Consider the following 17924-nt stretch of genomic DNA (forward strand, 5'->3'; position numbering starts at 1 on the left):
CTCTTTTGCAAAAACAAAACAACAACAACAAAAAGACCAAGCACAGCCTGGCCTCAGCCTCCCGACCTCCTCTCATGTGTTTCCGTGCTTTCCCTCATTCATTCATGTGCCCTTCTTGTGGAAGTCAGATTGAGCCCTGGGCTTTCACACATCTAGGCCTCCATATATCTCCCCTCTAAGCACAACCAAGACTGAAAACAAAGAATCTGGAGAATGACATTAAGGTGTATAAATTGTCTTCTACTATGTCCCCTGCTGCCCAGGTTACAATCGAGCCAGTGTAACGCCAGCCCTGTTTGCTCATGGCCAACCCGCAGATACCTGTCAGATACCTACCCCAGCCAGGGAGCACCACCCCGCCCCTCCTCCTCAGCCTCCTATTCTCCTTCCCCCAGTTTGCCTCTGGATAGTCCCCCCACCTCCACTTAGACACCTATCCTGTTTGTTACAGCCAAAGAATTTCCATCTGCTCCTTTGAAGGTTATTTAAGATCGGCTCTAAGGAGGCTCTCAGTTAACATCGCCAGGCTCCAGGCCAGACAGTCCACGTACTGCTCTGAAAATAAGACCCTGGTTTCTACGTATCCAAACTTTGGATCCCATGTTTTCTTTATATGTGTTCTTCCTCCACCATTAGGCTGGGAGCAACCTGAAAGGATGGGCTGGGTATCCTGTCAACCTCTGGACAAAGGTTACTTTTTATCTCCCCAGCTGGTACGTTTGGGGCAACTTCTATGTATCAGGGGCTGAGGTAGGTACCGAGGATGCAAGGCAGACCTATTCCCTGCCCTCCCTCACTGTCTGCCTCTTCTGCTCCTTTTCCTGCCCCCAGCACAGCACTCCACTGGTCCCTCAGGACGACTGGCCACCAGCCCTCCTGAGGCAGAGGGTGGAGGTTCGGCCTCCAGAGCAGAGCCCCTCATGGTCTTCGTGGCCTCAGAGCTCATACTGCTCTGGGGCCGCTCCGCAGAGCCCCAGGCCTCCTCCCAGTGTCCCGGCAGCCACTGTTACTGTTGGCTCGGCCCGCCTGCCCTGCAGCCAGAGCCTGCAGGAGCTTTTATTTCAAAGGAGGGCAGTCAGCTGAATTTCCAAATCAGAGCTTTTTCCACTTCAACTTCTCTCCTTTTCTCTTTTGCCCAAATGACACGTTCATTCTGTGGCAAGGGGACGGGGCAGTCCTCCTTCCAAGGGTTAAAGACTTTATAAGGAACACGTGAGTGGGGGGAGGGAGGGATGGATGGGGCTCAGCCAAGTCCTTCTCCTGTTGGGAGGGAGGGGAGGAGGAACAACATCAGAGGGCTCTCTAGCCCCCCAGAGGACAGAGGGCGTAAGATCAAACCAGGGAGGCCAAGCCTCTTCTCCTCTCTACTCCAGCCTGCACCTTACTCCTTCCCTCTCTTTCTTGCCTTTCATCTCCTCTCCCTCTCCTTCCTCTTTGCTCCTGCATTCATGCAATTTTTCAGCAGCCGCTGCTTTAGCAGCTGCTGTGTGTCCAACGCTGTGCTACAAGCTAAGAACACAGAGACAAAGTCAAGCTTGAGGCTCCTATAGTCTAGGGCTCGTGGAGAGGGTTGTGCACAGATGACAGGCTGGGGTGAGGAGTGACAATTGGCAAAGAGTTAACTGGTAAGTCTCCAAGTACCTTTAGTGGTGCAGGCAGCATGTCTAGGACGTGGGACCGAGGAGATTAGCCTTAGACAACCTCCAGGGCAGCCTCACTCATAACCTCTCCTGTCCCAACTGAGGGAGAGTATCTCAGTGGGAGAGAACACAGACTGTGGGAGCAGGCTGCCCATCCTCAGATCCCTGGTCTACTCTTTTCTGTGTGATCATAACAAGTCATGTAACTGTTTTATTATTATTGGTTACTTATAAAATAGACCTTTTTGAAGAGCACTTTTAGGTTCACGGCAAAATTGAACAGAAAGTACAAAGAGCTCCCCCATCCCTCCCACCCCTAACATGCACAACCTCGCCGACCATCAACGTTCTGCACCAGTGCAGTCCATTTCCTATGGTCCTCAACCCTACACTGGCATGTCACTACGAGCCAAAGTCCATAGTTTACCTTCAGGTTCACTCTCAGTAATGTACATTCCATGGGTTTTGATAAATATTTAATGACCTGTATCTATCATCACAATATCATTCAGAATAGTTTCACTACCCTAAAAATCCTCTGGGGGCACCTGGGTGACGCAGTCTGTTAAGCATCTGACTCTTGATTTTGGGTCAGGTCATGATCTCAGGGTTGTGAGATCGAGCCCTGTATAGGGCTCTCTGCCCAACATGGAATCTGGGACTTCTCTCTCCCTCTCCCTCTGCTCCCCACTCTCCATTCTCTCTCTCTCTCAAATACATACATTCATACATACATAAATCTTTAAAAAATAATAAAAAATCCTTTGTGCTCTGCCTTCTGTCTTCATCTAATCTTCTTATCCTCAATTTCTTCTTTGAAATGAGAGAAATAACTGTCTCATGGGGAGATTGTGAGGACAAAATGAGATACTTTATATGAGTATTTTGCTTTAGGTGTGTTATTTATGTAATATTCCAGTGAAAGGCAAAGAGCCCTCCTGCAGTGATCCCTGATTGTCTTGCATGCTATTGGAGGAGAGAACCAGATGGGGTGGGTGATCTTACTCCAGAGTGGTAGATTTGGGGTGGAGGGCTGCTTGAGGAACCGCGATGGGAGGATGATACAGAGGCCCACGGGATTCCAAAGGCACTCTGGACTAGTCCCTGCTCCTGAAGTAACCCATCCAACTTTATCCGAGCAATCTTCTGTCTGCTATTGGCAGAGGCTCCAAGAGCCTGTGTGAGTCACATCCACGTGGCTGGTGTGGAGAGGGAGGGAGAGAGAGGTGGGAAGGGCTCATGCCCAGGCTAGGCCACGCTGGCTTGGAGACATTGTTCCTAAAAGTCCCTGGCAGGAAGGGGGCAGCTGTGGGCTGTTAGCCATGCAAATAGACAAGTAAACAGTCTCCAATGAGAATCCCAGATGCTTGGTTCATTCCAGAGACCCAGACACTCATTATGGCCTCCAGGTGGGGCCAGCTCCAGGGAGCCCTGTGCACAAGTTCCCCTGTGCTGCTTGTCTCTCATTCCTCCAGGATCCAGACAGGGCTCTTGCCTGGGAGACCTCAGTGTCCTTCTGCACTGATGGGCAGTGTCTACACAGGGAGAAGGAGACCTGGCGCCTCAGATGTACCACCCTTCGGTCAGACAGGAAAATCATTCTGGGGTCGGCTTGAGCTGCCTAGACAAAGCAGATGAGCTGCACCATGGTGCTAGAGACATGGGTGGGCCGTGTGGTGGCTCATGTGGTCACCCCCGGGCTCCATCTGTTGGGTCTGTCACCAGGCAGCCACAACTGGGTTTGGGAGATGCCAGGTGCTTGCTATATATATAGTCAGAATTTACTGCCCTGTGGTAAGAAGGGAGGGGGAGGGAGAGAATGGAATGGAAACATCTGGTGACCTGATTTTTGTTTTCCTATTCTTGGTTAAGGACCTTGGCTGTGCTTAGGGCTGGAAACAGAAGTCAGGGAAATGGGGCAGGGGCAGGAGAAGGGAAGATGGGGACCCGGAATGCATGTTAGTTGGCTGGGCTCAGAGACAGATGGATGGATCCTGGGAAGGCCTCTGCTCCTCATAGGGTGTGAGGGAACTCTGTTCCCCTGTGCGAAGATTCAATGAGGAAGAAAAGTATGATCTCATGAGATGGTGGCTACACTTGTGGTGAGCATAGCATAAACTTATCGAATCATTATGTTGTACACCTGAAATTAATGTAACATTGTGTGTCAACTGTACTCAAAATTTTTAACAAGTATGATTACATGAAATTTAACAGCATCTCCCAAAAAGGTACAACATGCAATCATATCCATACATAAATCTCAAAGAAGTGCATAGGGACGCCTGGGTGGCTCAGTGGTTGAGCATCTGCCTTTGGCTCATGGTGTGATCGTGGGGTTCCAGGATTGAGCCCCACATTGGGCTCCCTGCGAGGAGTCTGCTTCTCCTTCTGCCTATGTATGTCTCTGCCCCTCTCTCTGGGTCTCTCATGAATAAATAAATAAATAATCTTTAAAAAAATAAAAAATAAAATAAGTGCATAAACACACACACCTTCATTATAGCTGCAAACACAGCCATCAACTCTGCAAGGAAAGCTCACACTTCTTTTAGGAATACTGCAACTGAAACACACATGAACTTGTTCATGGAGACCAGACAGTCATACTGACCTTGAAGATCAGAGCAAGTGCCATGTGAACCATTACAATGCCTTGGATCTTGCAAAGCCTAATGACCATTTCAAGCTTTCTGCAAACTTCCAGAGGGTGCTCCTGCTTTGGGTGAATCATTCAGTCCAGGGTCCCCTGACCATTCCTCATGACTATCCGTGCTCCCCACCACCTCCCTACAGATGGAGACTGTGGTAGAAACACTCACAAGGCTTTTGTTGGGTGGCCAACTTGGGAAGATTTGAAGAAACGAAACGAAGAGATTTACATTATCTTTGAGGGCACGTAGCAATCCAGGGATTCCCTGTAAGAGCCACTGGCTAGGAGATGACCAGGGTCCAATCCTGTCTTCCATGATACCCCTTAGCAACCAGTGGAGCTGTTTTTTCCATCCTGCTCCCAGGCCAGGTTCTAATTTCCAATACCAGAAACTACCTCATTTCCTTTATGAAACACAAGCCTATCCAAATGGCACAGTCCTGCTGGCCTGAGGGCCCTTCATGTACAAATGCTGCTGCCAGAACCTCCTCCAAGGCAGCCTTCTTCCACCCCATCACATGTCCCTCCTCATCCTAGGAGGGAGCTGTCTCACCTAAATCTTCGTCTTAGCTGCCCTGCTGTGCTGCCTTTTGACCTGAGGGACTTGGACACCCTCTCTCAGCCAGCCTGAGGGACAGGCCCTCATCCTTAACCCCAGAGAGCTCCATCCATGGCTAGAGAGGAAGAGCAGAGACTCCCAGTTCAGTGGGTTAAATGCTGTAGTGTAGTATCCAACATGCTGTTGGAGCACAGGATGGATGGGGGGCAGCTCAGGGAAAGGAGGTTCTACATGGGCCAGGGCATGAGGAATAGAGGAAGAATCAGGGCAACATCTGAAGACAAGCACCACAAAGGAAGGTTGGGCACAGATGGGGAAGGGAAGGCTTGCATGCTGGTCAGCTACTCATGATGACTTCACCTAAGGCATTCTTCCCTTCCCCTCCACTTTCCCTTTCTCCCTTCCCTCCCTTCCCCCCACCAGTATTTATCAGGCATCTTATTTGTACCAAGTACCCTGTTAGGTGGTAGAAACCAAATAGGACTAAGATGTGCCCTGTCTTGAAGGAGCTTGAGGATTAGTAGGGAGACAAACATGTAAGATTTGTTCTAGCTTCTAGTCCCATAGGAGGGGAAGTACCTTCAAGGTGACATCCTTTAAACTTCCAGACCAGAATCTGACCGGACCCCTCATGACATTGGGCAGCATGCCACCAAGCCTCAGAGCCACCTCAACCACTCTTAACCCCAGGCCCCTCTTATAGGCTAGTGTCTGCCTGTCTTGCTTGAAGAGATACCTTGCATCGGTCTCTGCTCTGGAAGCTATAGGGCCTCTCCACTAACTGCCCATGCCCCCTGAACGTGGCCTTCAGCTTATCTCCAGGCCAGGACTCCTCCAGGGAAGTGAGGCAAGGGTGGGGAGGGAGAGGTCCACCCAAAACACCCCTTCTACGGAGCAGGATTAGGAGAGCAGATGGCCTCCTGGGAGTCTCCTCCTTGTGAGCCCTCACAAGACTGCTGTGTGAGGGAAGGGTGGCTTTAGAGGCTTCATTTGATCCTCTCTAGACTATAGACTCAAGGAACACAAGGGGTCATCCGGTCCAGTCTCTGGCCTTCAGGTAAGAAAATTCTATAGCTCTCATTGCTCCCTGAATAAACTGTACAATTAAATGCATCAGCCTCCTGCCTAAGGTCTGTGGATTTCTGCCACTCTTTCTCTCCCCATCCCTCCTCCCAGTCTGGCCCTCCCAGCCTGCATGGAGGGATCAGCATGGGGATGCTGACACCAGCTCTAGGAGATGGTTTAGCCATTTGCTGGACTTTCCCTAGAGGTTCCTGAGACAGCGAGACAGTGAGACAGTATCCCTGCACAGTGCAGGGTGTGGCCAGATGCAGCCGTCTTTTGTGTACCAAGGTCATAGATCCTGGCTTTTTTTGACAAGGAGGCACTTGAGTCTCACCTTCCTCTTATTACAGGGGAAGCTCTTTCCTCCTTCTGGCCTCTGAGGAGGCAGAGAACAGTGGCTAATATCCCACTTGATGCCTCAATTGCCTCAACTGAGACTCCCCATGCTCCCCTCGACCTCCCTCTTCCCAAAGAGAGCTCTTCCCCATCTTCCTGGATCCTCTTCTGAACTTTGCATCCTTTGCATTCCGTTTTGGGAACCCTGTTCAATTTTCCACCTTCTATTAAAGGCCAGAACCAGGGCGCCTGGGTGGCTCAGCGGTTGAGCATCTGCCTTTGGCTCAGGTGGTGATTGCAGGGTCCTGGGATCAAGTCCTTCATTGGGCTCCCTGCAGGGAGCCTGCTTCTCCCTCTGCCTATGTCTCTGCCTCTCTCTGTGTGTCTCTCATGAATAAACAAATAAAAATCTAAAAATAAATAAATAAATAAATAAATAAATAAATAAATAAATACCAGAACTCAGGGGGTGGGCTAGGGTTGGGGAGAGGCATTGTTGAGGATGTGGGGAGCAAGGCTCTGATAAAGACTTTTACCAGACTTATACATCAGTTCTTTGGTTTCCAGAACAGTACATCTCTCTGATCCCTGGGTGTGTTGGACTATAGGGCAGATGTCAGGATTCCCCTCCAGAGAAATGCCAGAATGGAAGGACCAAGCCATTGCCACATGATGTAGCCTAATTCCCCCTCTTTTTGAGAAAACCCTTGACAATACCCCTGCTAGAAGTTGGGCATTCCCAGGGACAGAAAATTCTTTACAACTCAGGCCTCTCTGGGGCTCTGATCCAGTAGTGGGCAGTCCTACTGGTTAAAGGAAGCATCTCCCTCATGTTATAATAACAGGGATCCGGGGCAGCCTGGGTGGCTCAGTGGTTTGGTGCCACCTTCAGCCCAGAGCATGATCCTGGAGTCCCAGGATCAAGTCCCACATTGGGCTCCCTGTGTGGAGCCTGTTTCTCCCTCTGCCTGTGTCTCTGCCTCTCTCTCTCTGTGTCTCTCATCAGTAAATAAATAAAATCTTAAAAAAAAAAACAACAGGATCCCAAGGCACCTTCTCTATAGCAGGTACTGTACAGAAAGACCCCACTGAATGGCACTCTGGCCAGCAAATTCAGCTTTATTACCCCATTTCACAGATGAGGGTACTGCCAACAAGATAGCGTGAATCCCTTGCCCACGGTCTCAAGCCTGGCATTTGAAATTAAAATCCAAGCCTGTGTTCTTTCCACTACATTGATCTAAACTATTAGGATTTGGGGATGGAGAATTCTTTGTCGAGGGGCCTTCCTGAACATTGTAGGTTATATGTAGCAGCATCCCTGACCTCCACCCACTGGATGCCAGTTAACACCTCCTCCTCCAGTCATGACAACTGAAATCATCTCCAGACGTTGCCAAATGTTCTCCTGGGGGAAGGGGCAGCACCTGTGGTTGATCTGTCTGCACTGCTTCACCTATTGTCTCTCTGCTGGGCTCAACTATTTCCCTTCCACCCACTGGCCTGGTTCTCCCTGCTGCAGTCACACAGAGCAACCACTCTGTCTTTATATCACCCATCAGTCCAAATAACGATGACATGCTTCCTTATCTCCAAACCCCCTCTCCAGGGCAGACTCCAAAGCTCCTCCTTTTCCTGATACACTGTGGTTTCTAGGCTTTTTGCCATGCTGGCAGTTCTCTGCTGCTGAGCATCAGCTGTAAGGAGACTTGGTTAGATAAAATGAGGAACTTCCTCCCTCCCTCCCTCCCTCCCTCCCTCCCTCCCTCCCTCCCTCCCTCCCTCCCTCCCTTCCTTCCTTCCTTCCTTCCTTCCTTCCTTCCTTCCTTCCTTCCTTCCTTCCTTCCTTCTTCTCCTTGACTCCGTTATCAGGAGCAGCCCGCATCAGCCATCTTTTCCTTTGAGAAGCCCAGATGCCTCTTCCTTCAGCCTTCATTGCCCTTTTTTCTACCCTAAATCCTCATTGTATGTTTATTCTGTCTCCCTCCACCTGGGCTTTTATCTCCTCTACTTCTAATTTTTTTTTAGATTTTATTTATTTATTTATTTATTTATTTATTTATTTATTTATGAGAGACAGAGAGAGGCAGAGACATAGGCAGAGGGAGAAGCAGGCTCACCGCCGGGAGGCTGATGCAGGGAGCCCGATGTGGGACTCTATCCCTGAACCCCAGGATCACCACCTGAGCCAAAGGCAGATGCTCAACCACTGAGCCACCCAGGTGTCCCTATCTCTACTTTTTTTTTTTTTTAAGATTTTATTTATTTATTTGAGAGAGAGAAAAACAGGAGAATAGGCGTAAGGGAGAAGGAGAAGCAGGCTCCTTGCTAAACAGGGAGCCTGATGTGGAGCTTGATCCCAGGCCCCAAGATCATAATCTGAGCTGAAGGCAGATGCTTAATCAATTGAGCCACCCAGGCACCCCACCCCACCTCTACTTCTAATTTGCCTCATGCACACAGTAGGCTTGCACCAGAAGCCGTACAGGTGGATGGTGTCTAATAATAGCACATAGGCTTATGGAGGGGATCGTGCTTTGCAAAGATATAAAGTGTTGTGAAATATAAGGGGGTTATATTTTTCTTCTCTGTCCTCCATCGCAGGCCCTGTCCCAGAGTCATCTCCAAGGCAGACTAGCAGACTGGCAGAGAAAATTAATCAAGGGTTTATTTGAGGAATGGAAAACTTGAAAAAGAGGATACCTTCTAGAACTTTTCCCCATAATCCCCACTGTTGCTTCAGCAGGGGTTAATATGTGGTTGCCAGTGTTAGATTTTAACAGGAGCCATGTCCCCTCTCTCCCTGCCCTCCTAGTTATTTGCAAGCCTGCTCCTCAGGGGAAATTTGATTCTCCCTAGAACCTACCACCTGGAAATATGCCTCACTGCACACACGGTGAACAAGGAGTGCATTAACAGAGGAGGGAGACTGATGGTGGGCCATCAGGTCTGAAATCTGGTTAAGTCTTCCAGTTGTACCAAAGGCATGTGTGTCTGGCCCAGAAAACAGCCACACATGCCTGGTGTCTGAATGGGTCCCTCACTCATTGCTCCCCTGGAGTCTGAATATACCATGAAATCAATGGGCCATTGTCTTACTGGGCTTCTAGGGTTGGCTCTCTTTGCAGGCCTCTGCTGAGCACCAGGTCACATTCAGGTTCAGCTCTCTCTGTGAGCAGGGCCCAGTAGGTGTCTGAAGAATAGGAAGAGAGCTCCTGAGACACTCGGCTCTGTCCTGACAGGAGAGCCTCCTGCCCTCAGGAAGTTAGGGAAGAGAGGTTCCCCCAGAAGGCTCCATAATGCATGCAGCTGAGCCAGAGCATCAGAGTCAGCTGCCTCTGGGGATGACTGGGAGGCTCAGCGGCTGGGCATCTGCCTTTGGCTCAGAGTGTGGTCCCGGGGTCCGGGATCAAGTCCCACATCAGTCTCCCTGCAAGGAGTCTGCTTCTCCCTCTGCCTGTGTCTCTGCCTCTCTTTCTCTGTGTCTCTCATGAATAAATAAATAAAATCTTTTTTAAAAAGGTAGCCACCTCTGCTATGAGGAGATCAGCTCCAAGCTGGGGACGGGGGCTTTGGAAAGGCTCAGAGGAGAGATAGGATATGAGTTGGACAGGGCATAATTCCCCCAACCAATATGGAAGAGATAGTTCTGACTAGTACAGAAACAGTACGTGTGTATCGGGGGCAAGTGCATGGCTAAACTCAAATGCATTTGAACATCTCCCCCACCCCCACACTATGCTAATAAAGTGAGAAAAGAGGGCTACTGGGCTGGACATCTCTTTCCCTCTGGCCCACATTCTTCTCTGATCCAAGGTCAGAGAATGTGGCATAGTGGTTTGGAAATAAATGGGACAGAGAGGTGAGCTATGGCCCAAGCTCTAGGTCCATGTCACTGGCCAACCCACGATATGATTTTGTCTTTCTGGCCCTATACCTCAAAACTCAAAGCCAGCACTTGACTTGGGAGAAGGAACCAGGACAGCTGTGCGGGACCATCCTCAAGCCAAGGCATTGTTTGGCTATCTCCCCAGCTCCATCTCAGCCCCAAGCTGCTCCTGCCTCCAACTTTCAAGGCCAGGGACCACTCCCCAGGAGACAAGAGTGGCAGAAGCAGGATCCATCGATGCCTCTGTGGCCTGCAAAAATGGGTTTAGCATGCACCGTGGGGCCTTCCGTTCATCAGAATACAAAGGAAGCTGACAGACTGGCGCCACAGGCTCCGTTTAATAAAATGAAATTTAACAGGGATAAATGTCAGGCCCTGAACTTGAGTTTAAAAATCCAAGTAAAAAAAATAAATAAATAAATAAATAAATAAAATAAAAATCCAAGTGCGTGAGCACAGAACGGTAGCGGCAGGGCTTAGGAGTGGCACGTATAGGAAAGCTTTTAAGTTTTAGGGGATGATGAGCTTGTTGTGACTTAAGTTGCCAGTAAAAACAAGAATTTGCCCCTTGGATATAGGATGGCAGTGTTTACAGTGCACTCAGCACAATCTCTTGCCAGCCTTGAAATACCCAATGGTGTGGGCACTACTCTATTATGCCCATTTTGCAGAAGAGGAAGTGGAAGCACAGAAATTTCAGTAGCTTACCCAAGAACGCATAGCTAGTAAGTAGTAGAGCCAGGAGTCCTCTGGATCCAGATCCCTGAGTGCTCTGGGTTGGAAGCATGGAATTTAGCTCGGGGAGGCAGTCATTTTCTGCTCTGTGCTGAAAAGAAACCTTTTTCCAGAGTCTTCTATTTTGTTCTAGGACCAACACTCCAAGTCTTCCTTAGAGGTAGGTAAGACGGAGCATGTTCAGAAGAGGGAGCTTAGGAATGTTGCAGAAAGGGATGTTTGGGGATGTTACCTTCCTCCTCTTCATCTACCTAGTGCTCTAGCCGCAGTGTGGGGAGTCACCTGCAATACCACCCTCAAAGCCATTCTCCCACATCCTCCCAGCACCAGCCCTGAGTCACAGCAAGCTTAGCAGGCTCCTAAAGCCCTGAAGGCTTTCCACACATGCCACTTCTCAGATCCGCCTTCTCCCTCCAAAACCCATCTTGCCTTGGCCCCTTCTCCCATTCACAGCCACTTTTCAGCCAAAGACACCAGCATCTCTTACCTCCATTGATCACTGCAGACCCTCTGCTAACTGATCCTGTCTTCATTCCTGCACCACCAAGTCACTCTCCACAGGACAGCCAGAGTGGGCTCTGACAATCGAAACAGGCCCCTGCCGTCCTGCCAGTTAAAGCCCCTCCACACCTCATGCCATACGTGGAGCACGGCCTCAACCCTAACTGGTCCCAAAATTCTCCAGGGCCCTTGTGCATGCTATTCCCTCTGCCTAGAACGCTCTTCCCCACCGTCCAACTCTTGTGGCTGCTCCTTTCTTCCTTCAGGGCAGGGGTCAATGCCAGGTCCTGGTAGAGGGACTCATGCTTGCCAGCTCCTGCGTGGGTTTGCCCTGCTGTTCCCTGGCCCAACACTCTTGTCCCCAGCTACCTGCATAGTCCACAGCATGGTCTGAGATGATTTATCCATTTGTGCATTTACTGTAAAGTCCATGAACATGAGGCCATTTTGTTTTATTCACACAGCAAACTCTAGGCCAAACACAGAGACACATGGTGAGTGTGCAATAAATATTTGTTGAGCAGATGAAGGGCTCAGAGAAGAAGCATTCCAGGTCTGGAGGGCTTCATACCTGAGAGAGGACTGTCATTTGTATGATCCCGTATTTCAGAATTGCGACCCACTTGTTTAGCAAATACTGATATGGCACTTACTTCCCACCACAAGCCACTCCTAGCACGTTTTACATGATAATCAATCCCCCTGTGAGGTGGTGCTAGCATTACCTCTATTTCACACACAAGGAAACTCAGGCCCAGAGAAGCCAAATAACTTGCCAAAGGCTCCACAGTCATAAGGGGCAGAGGCAGATTTTTGAACCTGGAGCCCATGCTCCCAAGCACCTCAATATGAGGTCAGTGTGTAGAAGCTTCTGGAAATGCCCTATATATCCACAGAAGGCATGCTTTCCAGGGAGGTGGTCCCAGGTGCAAAGGGCAAATGCCAGAGGCCTCCTGAGTCCACATGCTTGGAAGAAGTCAAGCCTGGACACAGCTGACCTCTGTGACCTCTGACACCAGTCTCTCTGATCTAATACTCCCCCTCCCCCAACCACCACCCAGGGCTATCAGGGGGAGAGTGCAGGCTCACAGAAATGAAGTCGCTTTGGCAAAGGTGGAACGCATTCCCAGAATCCAAGGTCGTGCTGTTCCCCACAATGGTCAGTACTGGAATTAGCAGTGAGGCCTTCTAGTCAGTCTGCAAATCAAGGGGTACAGCCAGCAGGGGCATGGCTCCTGCTAAATCACCCCATCTCTTCCCTGCTGGCCCTTCCGCCTGCCCTCCCAACCTCCAGGAAGGGGAGCGGAGAGGGGGAGGATAAAGGGAGCAGGGAGGCATCCAGCACAAGAGAAGACGGGCTGCTCTAAAAGAGCAACCAAAAATTCCCCCCTGATTTATGAGGTTTTGTCTGTGTCAGAGTTTTGGGATTAAACCAAAACGCCTTGGCCCATCCTGTGGTGGCTCGGCATAGGGTTTGTTTTCCAGGCAGATTGCCTTGGCCTGCCCTGGAATTTTCTGGCAAAGTGGCCAGTGCAGCCCAGGGAGAAGGCCTGGGCAAGGCAAGGTAGTAGCACCCGTCTTGTGCAATGCACAGAGGCCCTAGGCGTCGAGAGGGTGGCCTTGATTCCACTTCTCCTGGAGCAGGCAGCTGGGTGAGGGGGCTGGGGTGACTCCATCTGCAGACTCACCTGAGTCGTTCTGTGTCCCTCTGCCCACACCGCCTGCCACAGGAGCTGTGTGTGAGGACAGAGATAAGCTCTGCCAGAAGCAGGCACCGAGGGTGGCCGAGATGCCTGGGTCCGGGTGGGATGTTGCAGATGGGGGCTGTGCATGGGACACGTCATGTGGGGCCATCTAAAGACAAAGGACAGGGCTAGGGAGGCCAGAGAAGGTGGTGGGGGTAGCTCCTGTAGCCCTGGGGGAACAGGAGGGGAAAAGGAGGATAAATTAGGACACGGAAAGAAGAATACACACACAGAATAGGAAAAGGAAGGAGGAAGGAAAAAGGAGCTTTTTGCTTCCTTCTGGAGTGCAAACTAAGGAAGATGGCTTCATCCCTAAACTGCAGCAAGAAGTGTCGGGTTAGATCCCAGGCACAGGGGAGTCCCACCTGCCTGCATCTGCTGCCATGAGTTCCACGGTGAGATGCCTTCCTCAGGAGCTCGGGGGTGGACGGGCTGTTTTAGAGAGTGGCACACAAGATCCCCAGAAGCCCGTCTAAGTATTCCATGATTTTCTTGGACCAGGGAAAGGGCAGAGAAGCAAGAACAATTCCTAATAACTGGGAGAAAGAAGACAGAGTCGATGTTGACTGAGGGCCACTGGATCTGCCAACATCATCTCACTGAGAATTCACATGCTGGCCTCTGGACAGGTGCCTGATCTCTCTTCTGCAGGAGAGTAGTTAGAGAGCCGTACAAGGCCAAACAGCAGCTCACCAATGCCCATGATCCTTCTACCAGGCTACATTTGGAAAAGGCAGCAGGAGGAGGCTTAGTGGTAGTTGAAGAAGGCAGCCCGCTATAGTGAAGAGACCACTGCTCCTCAAGGACCAAGGTCTCACATGCGGATCTGATGTGCAAAAGGTGCAAGATGCCTTGTGACCTTGGACAAATAATTTCCATACTCTAATCTCAGTTTCCAGTCATATAAGGTGAGGGCTTGGCCTAGGTGCTCTCTAAAACCTTCTCCAAAGCTAAGCTTATTCTGTTGGGAACCTGCGTCCCATTGAATGCCATAGCTTTCCTTTTTTTTCTTTTTAAGATTTATTTATTTATTTTGGAGGGAGGAGGGACAGAGGGAGAGGGAGAGGGAGAACCTCAAGCAGACTCCCCACTGAGTGCAGAGCCTGACACAGGACTTGTTCCCACGCCCCATGAGATCATGACCTGAGCTGAAACAAGAGTCAGACACTTAACTGACTGAACCACCCAGGTGCCCCAGGAATAGCTTTCTTATTCCCACTTGTGGTAGTATGTTCTATTCTGTGCATACACTCTAGGTATGGGTACCCTGCCTGTAGCCCATTCAAAATTGAGAACCGAGCTTGGAAATTTTGATGATAGCTTCTTTCAGAGGGTGCGATCAGTTAATTAACCAAATAAATAGCCAATTATTTATTAAGCCTACTGTGTGTCTGGAGTGACACTTAAAGGGAGAGAGAGCCTTGACCTCCAGGTCCGAGGAGCTTACAGGCTAATGAGAAATCCACCGCCACAAAGGCTGTTTGCCAGGAGTGATCAGAAATCGTTATTGCTTTATAGGAAAGCTTTGAAAGCCAAGGCTACTTCAGCCCAGCCTCTGCCATTTAGAGATGAGAAGGGAAGATCCACGTGAGTCAAGGTTGGGAGTATCTGGGACACACAGTGCCTGTTAGGACGGCGGCACATGGGGTCCCTGGCTACCAGCTCCTCAGACAGGGAAGTCTGTGTTGCTGAAGTCCTAGTCAGTTGTCTCTGACCTTAGCTGGCGGTCTCCAGGGGGATTTGGCAACTTGATCATGGGCGGGGGTCTGTGTTAAGTGTGAGCATGGGGCAAGCGCATGGCCACACTAGGAGGGCTGGCTGATCTGACTTGGGAAGGGAGGCCTCTGGCGGGGAGGAGGAGGAGCAGGGTGAGAGTCTTCCTGCCAGGGGGCATGAGAAAGATTCAGGCCTGGAGGAGAGAGAGCAAGAGGCTTGCTCCATGGACTGCAGCTGGAAGGGAGAGACAGAGACACCAGCCAGAGACAGAGGTCAGAGACAGTACCAAAGTGGCTAGCAAAGCCAGCAGAGGGGCTTGGGAGGGACACTGCACTTTATCCTGAGGGTAACGGAGCAGCTGTTCCTCCTGCCCTTGTCCAGAACCACCCTTCTGTGGACTGTCCCTGTTCCTGCCTTTCTTTACAAGGCTACCTAGGATAAATTCCCTTCTGCTTGGCCTGGTCCGATCCTGCCCACCCTCACTGGCACTATTTAGATTCCCTGTCCTCTAGGAAGCCTTCTTAGACCACCTCATTTCATTGGTTCATTTCATTCATTCATTTATTCCACGATGCAATGTGCACTAAGCTCCTCCAGTGGGCCCGGCTCTGTGCTAGGCTCTGGCCAAGAACAAGCTGCTCTGGTTCCCAGTGTTGTGCAGCCTGTGGAGTACAGCGGTTGGAAGCCTCCATGACAGCTCCTGTGTCCATCTTTCTGAGGTGCCCAGCCCACGAGGCTTTTAAGGGCCCTTCCGTAAGGGCCCTCCCTCTAGACTGACAGTTCTTGCAGGCAGAGATCAGGCTTCTTCATGTCTTTATTCTGGGGCTGGTTGGCTCAGGGATAGGCACTTGGGAGTGCTCAGTCCCTATTTTAGAGGTGTCTGGCTTTCCATTAAACAAGGTGGAAAGTTCTAGCTGACACCCACCCCTTTCCCTAGTCTCCCCAGCTCCAGCACAGCTCCTCTGCAAGGAAGAAAGATGGAAGCTCCAGTTCAACCTTTGGCCCCAGGATGCAGAAAGAAAGCAGAGAAAGGAGGGACTAAGGGCAGGAAGTGACTGGGCGGGATGCCAGCCCGAGATGCCTCAGGCCAAGCGGGGGTTCTTGGTCCTCTGCGTTTTGGAATGTGACAAGGGTTTGCCAGGGTATCTTGCAGCGGCTCCTCCCCAAGCCACTCGCTGCTCACCCTGGACAGAGCCACACTGGCAGCCCCTGGGCCCTCCTGATGGTGCACTGGTGCCCCATGGTGGACAGAAAGCAGGCCCTGATCTCACTCTCTCCTGAGGTTCTGTGTCCCACTGACGGAGAAGGCTCAGAAACCTGTGTGCCACTGCCCACTGCGTGCTGCTGTTCCTGCCCTGGCATAGGGGTCAGCCTAGGGCATGGCCCCTGAAGTCTCTCCACCATGACCACCAACCTTTTACCTGGATTGTCAGAATTTCACCGGACCCCAGACCTGGTGTTGTCCTTCAAATCAGGCACAGATCTGCTCTCTGCTGGTGGGCGTATTCCAGCTCATCTTAGAGACAGAAACCTACTGAATCTAAAAGCCCACATGGGGGCTGGGGCGCCCTGTGTAATCCTCCCGTCTTTGGGGCGGGGGCGATGGGAGTGAAAACAAGGCTTCTGCCTGCAGCTGACTGTCTCTCTAGGCAGCACAGGAGGGCAGAGTCAGAAGGGATGCCAACTCAGAGGCCATTGAGCCTGGGGATGTAAGGGTGCAGTGGAAAGCTGGATGAGGATGGAGTTGACCTGGGTCTGAGACACAGCCCTGGAATGCTCTGGAATGTAGGAGCATCTTGTTTTGTTTTGTTTTTTAAATTTTAATTTTATCCCCCCCCCCCATAGTAAACTGTGCTAAGTTGCTAGAAGAAGATGAGAGGTAACCCTCTGAAGGCACCAAGGGAACAGTCCTATCCTGAGGGCTCATCTTGGGGTGCTCTGTTGGCCTGTCATGTCCCAGGCCCGAGCTTCCTGGAGGGTCATTGGCAGAGTTCTACCACGGGAGCAAAGCAGAGCTAGAGAAACACTACAGGAAAAGGGGCCAGGGAGCAGTAACCGAGCCTGGAAGATGTCAAGAGGACTCGGAGCCAGAGATAAGGAGGAGAGAGCGGGAGGGCAGCTTGCAGATGTCAGAGTGTAAGGAACAGTCAGATGGCTGCCAGATGTGGACAAGGGCTGTGTTTACTCACCAGAAGGAAGGGAGACCCCTGAGCTGGGGTGGTGCCAGGGGCTTGGATACCCTTATTTCCTTTGCCCCCCCTTGCTGCAAAGCCCCGACTTCTTTCACAGGAGCCTGAAACTTACACAAGTCATCAGTCATCTGCTTATGGTCCCATGGGTAACGTGGTAGAGTGTGGATTCGAATCCAGCTCTGTTGGATCCCAAGTGGGTTCCTAACAGCCGAGTGCTCACCTGAGAGAGGAGGCATGGCTGGATCAGAGAGAACAAGAGGACTTAAGAAACTTAGCACTGAAACCAGAATCTCTGGCTTTGCCCCTTCCCTCCCTGCCCCTTCCCCCCTCCCCCTCTTCCCTCCTGTCCTCCTCCCTCCTTCCTTCTCTCTCTCTAACCCTCCAACACTGTTTACTGAGCAATTATAACCTGTCAGGCATCATGCTAGTTCTGAGGAACAAACAAATAGGAACGGGCCCTTGACCCTGGAAAATTCACAATACCTTGGGAAATTCCAGAAACCTGAGGCAGGTCTTTATGGACACCTCCTCACCCTCCAGAGGGCTTTTTCCTCCCTGTCTTTACTTCTGAGTTCCTCATGGGGGCCCAGCAAAGTTTCACCTCTCCCTCCTGCCCCAGGTCCCTCCCTCCCTCCTTTGGGAGAGGTTGGGCAGCTCTGGCCAAACCACTCCCTCCCAGGGGTGGGGGTGGCTCCTGCCAGAGTGGGCAGTGACGCCACAAACAGGCTGTAAAAGCCCTGAGTCTGAGTTCTGCTCACACATCTGGACACAGCTGGACCCAGGGCAGCCCAAATTCTCCAGGTCATAAGTCACACTGGAACAAACATTTCCTTGGCTTCCAGCCTCTTCCCCTCACAGCCACTGACCCAACTGCCTCCTACCCATAGAACTAA

General features: G+C 50.9%; 1 long non-coding RNA gene across 1 annotated transcript in view; it reads right to left on the bottom strand.

The window, feature by feature from the left end:
• Nucleotides 1-17653, bottom strand: part of LOC111094579 — a 32049-nt gene extending 14396 nt beyond the window's left edge. The window contains exons 1-2 of the long non-coding RNA XR_005385556.1: nt 17515-17653; nt 17144-17269 (exon numbers count right to left, since the gene is read on the bottom strand). This is a non-coding gene — a long non-coding RNA (uncharacterized LOC111094579). The remainder of the gene's footprint in view (nt 1-17143; nt 17270-17514) is intronic.
• Between the last annotated feature and the right edge of the window lie 271 nt (nt 17654-17924).

Source organism: Canis lupus, chromosome 38 (genome assembly GCF_011100685.1).
Source record: "Canis lupus familiaris isolate Mischka breed German Shepherd chromosome 38, alternate assembly UU_Cfam_GSD_1.0, whole genome shotgun sequence".
In the NCBI taxonomy this organism is placed as follows: domain Eukaryota; kingdom Metazoa; phylum Chordata; class Mammalia; order Carnivora; family Canidae; genus Canis; species Canis lupus.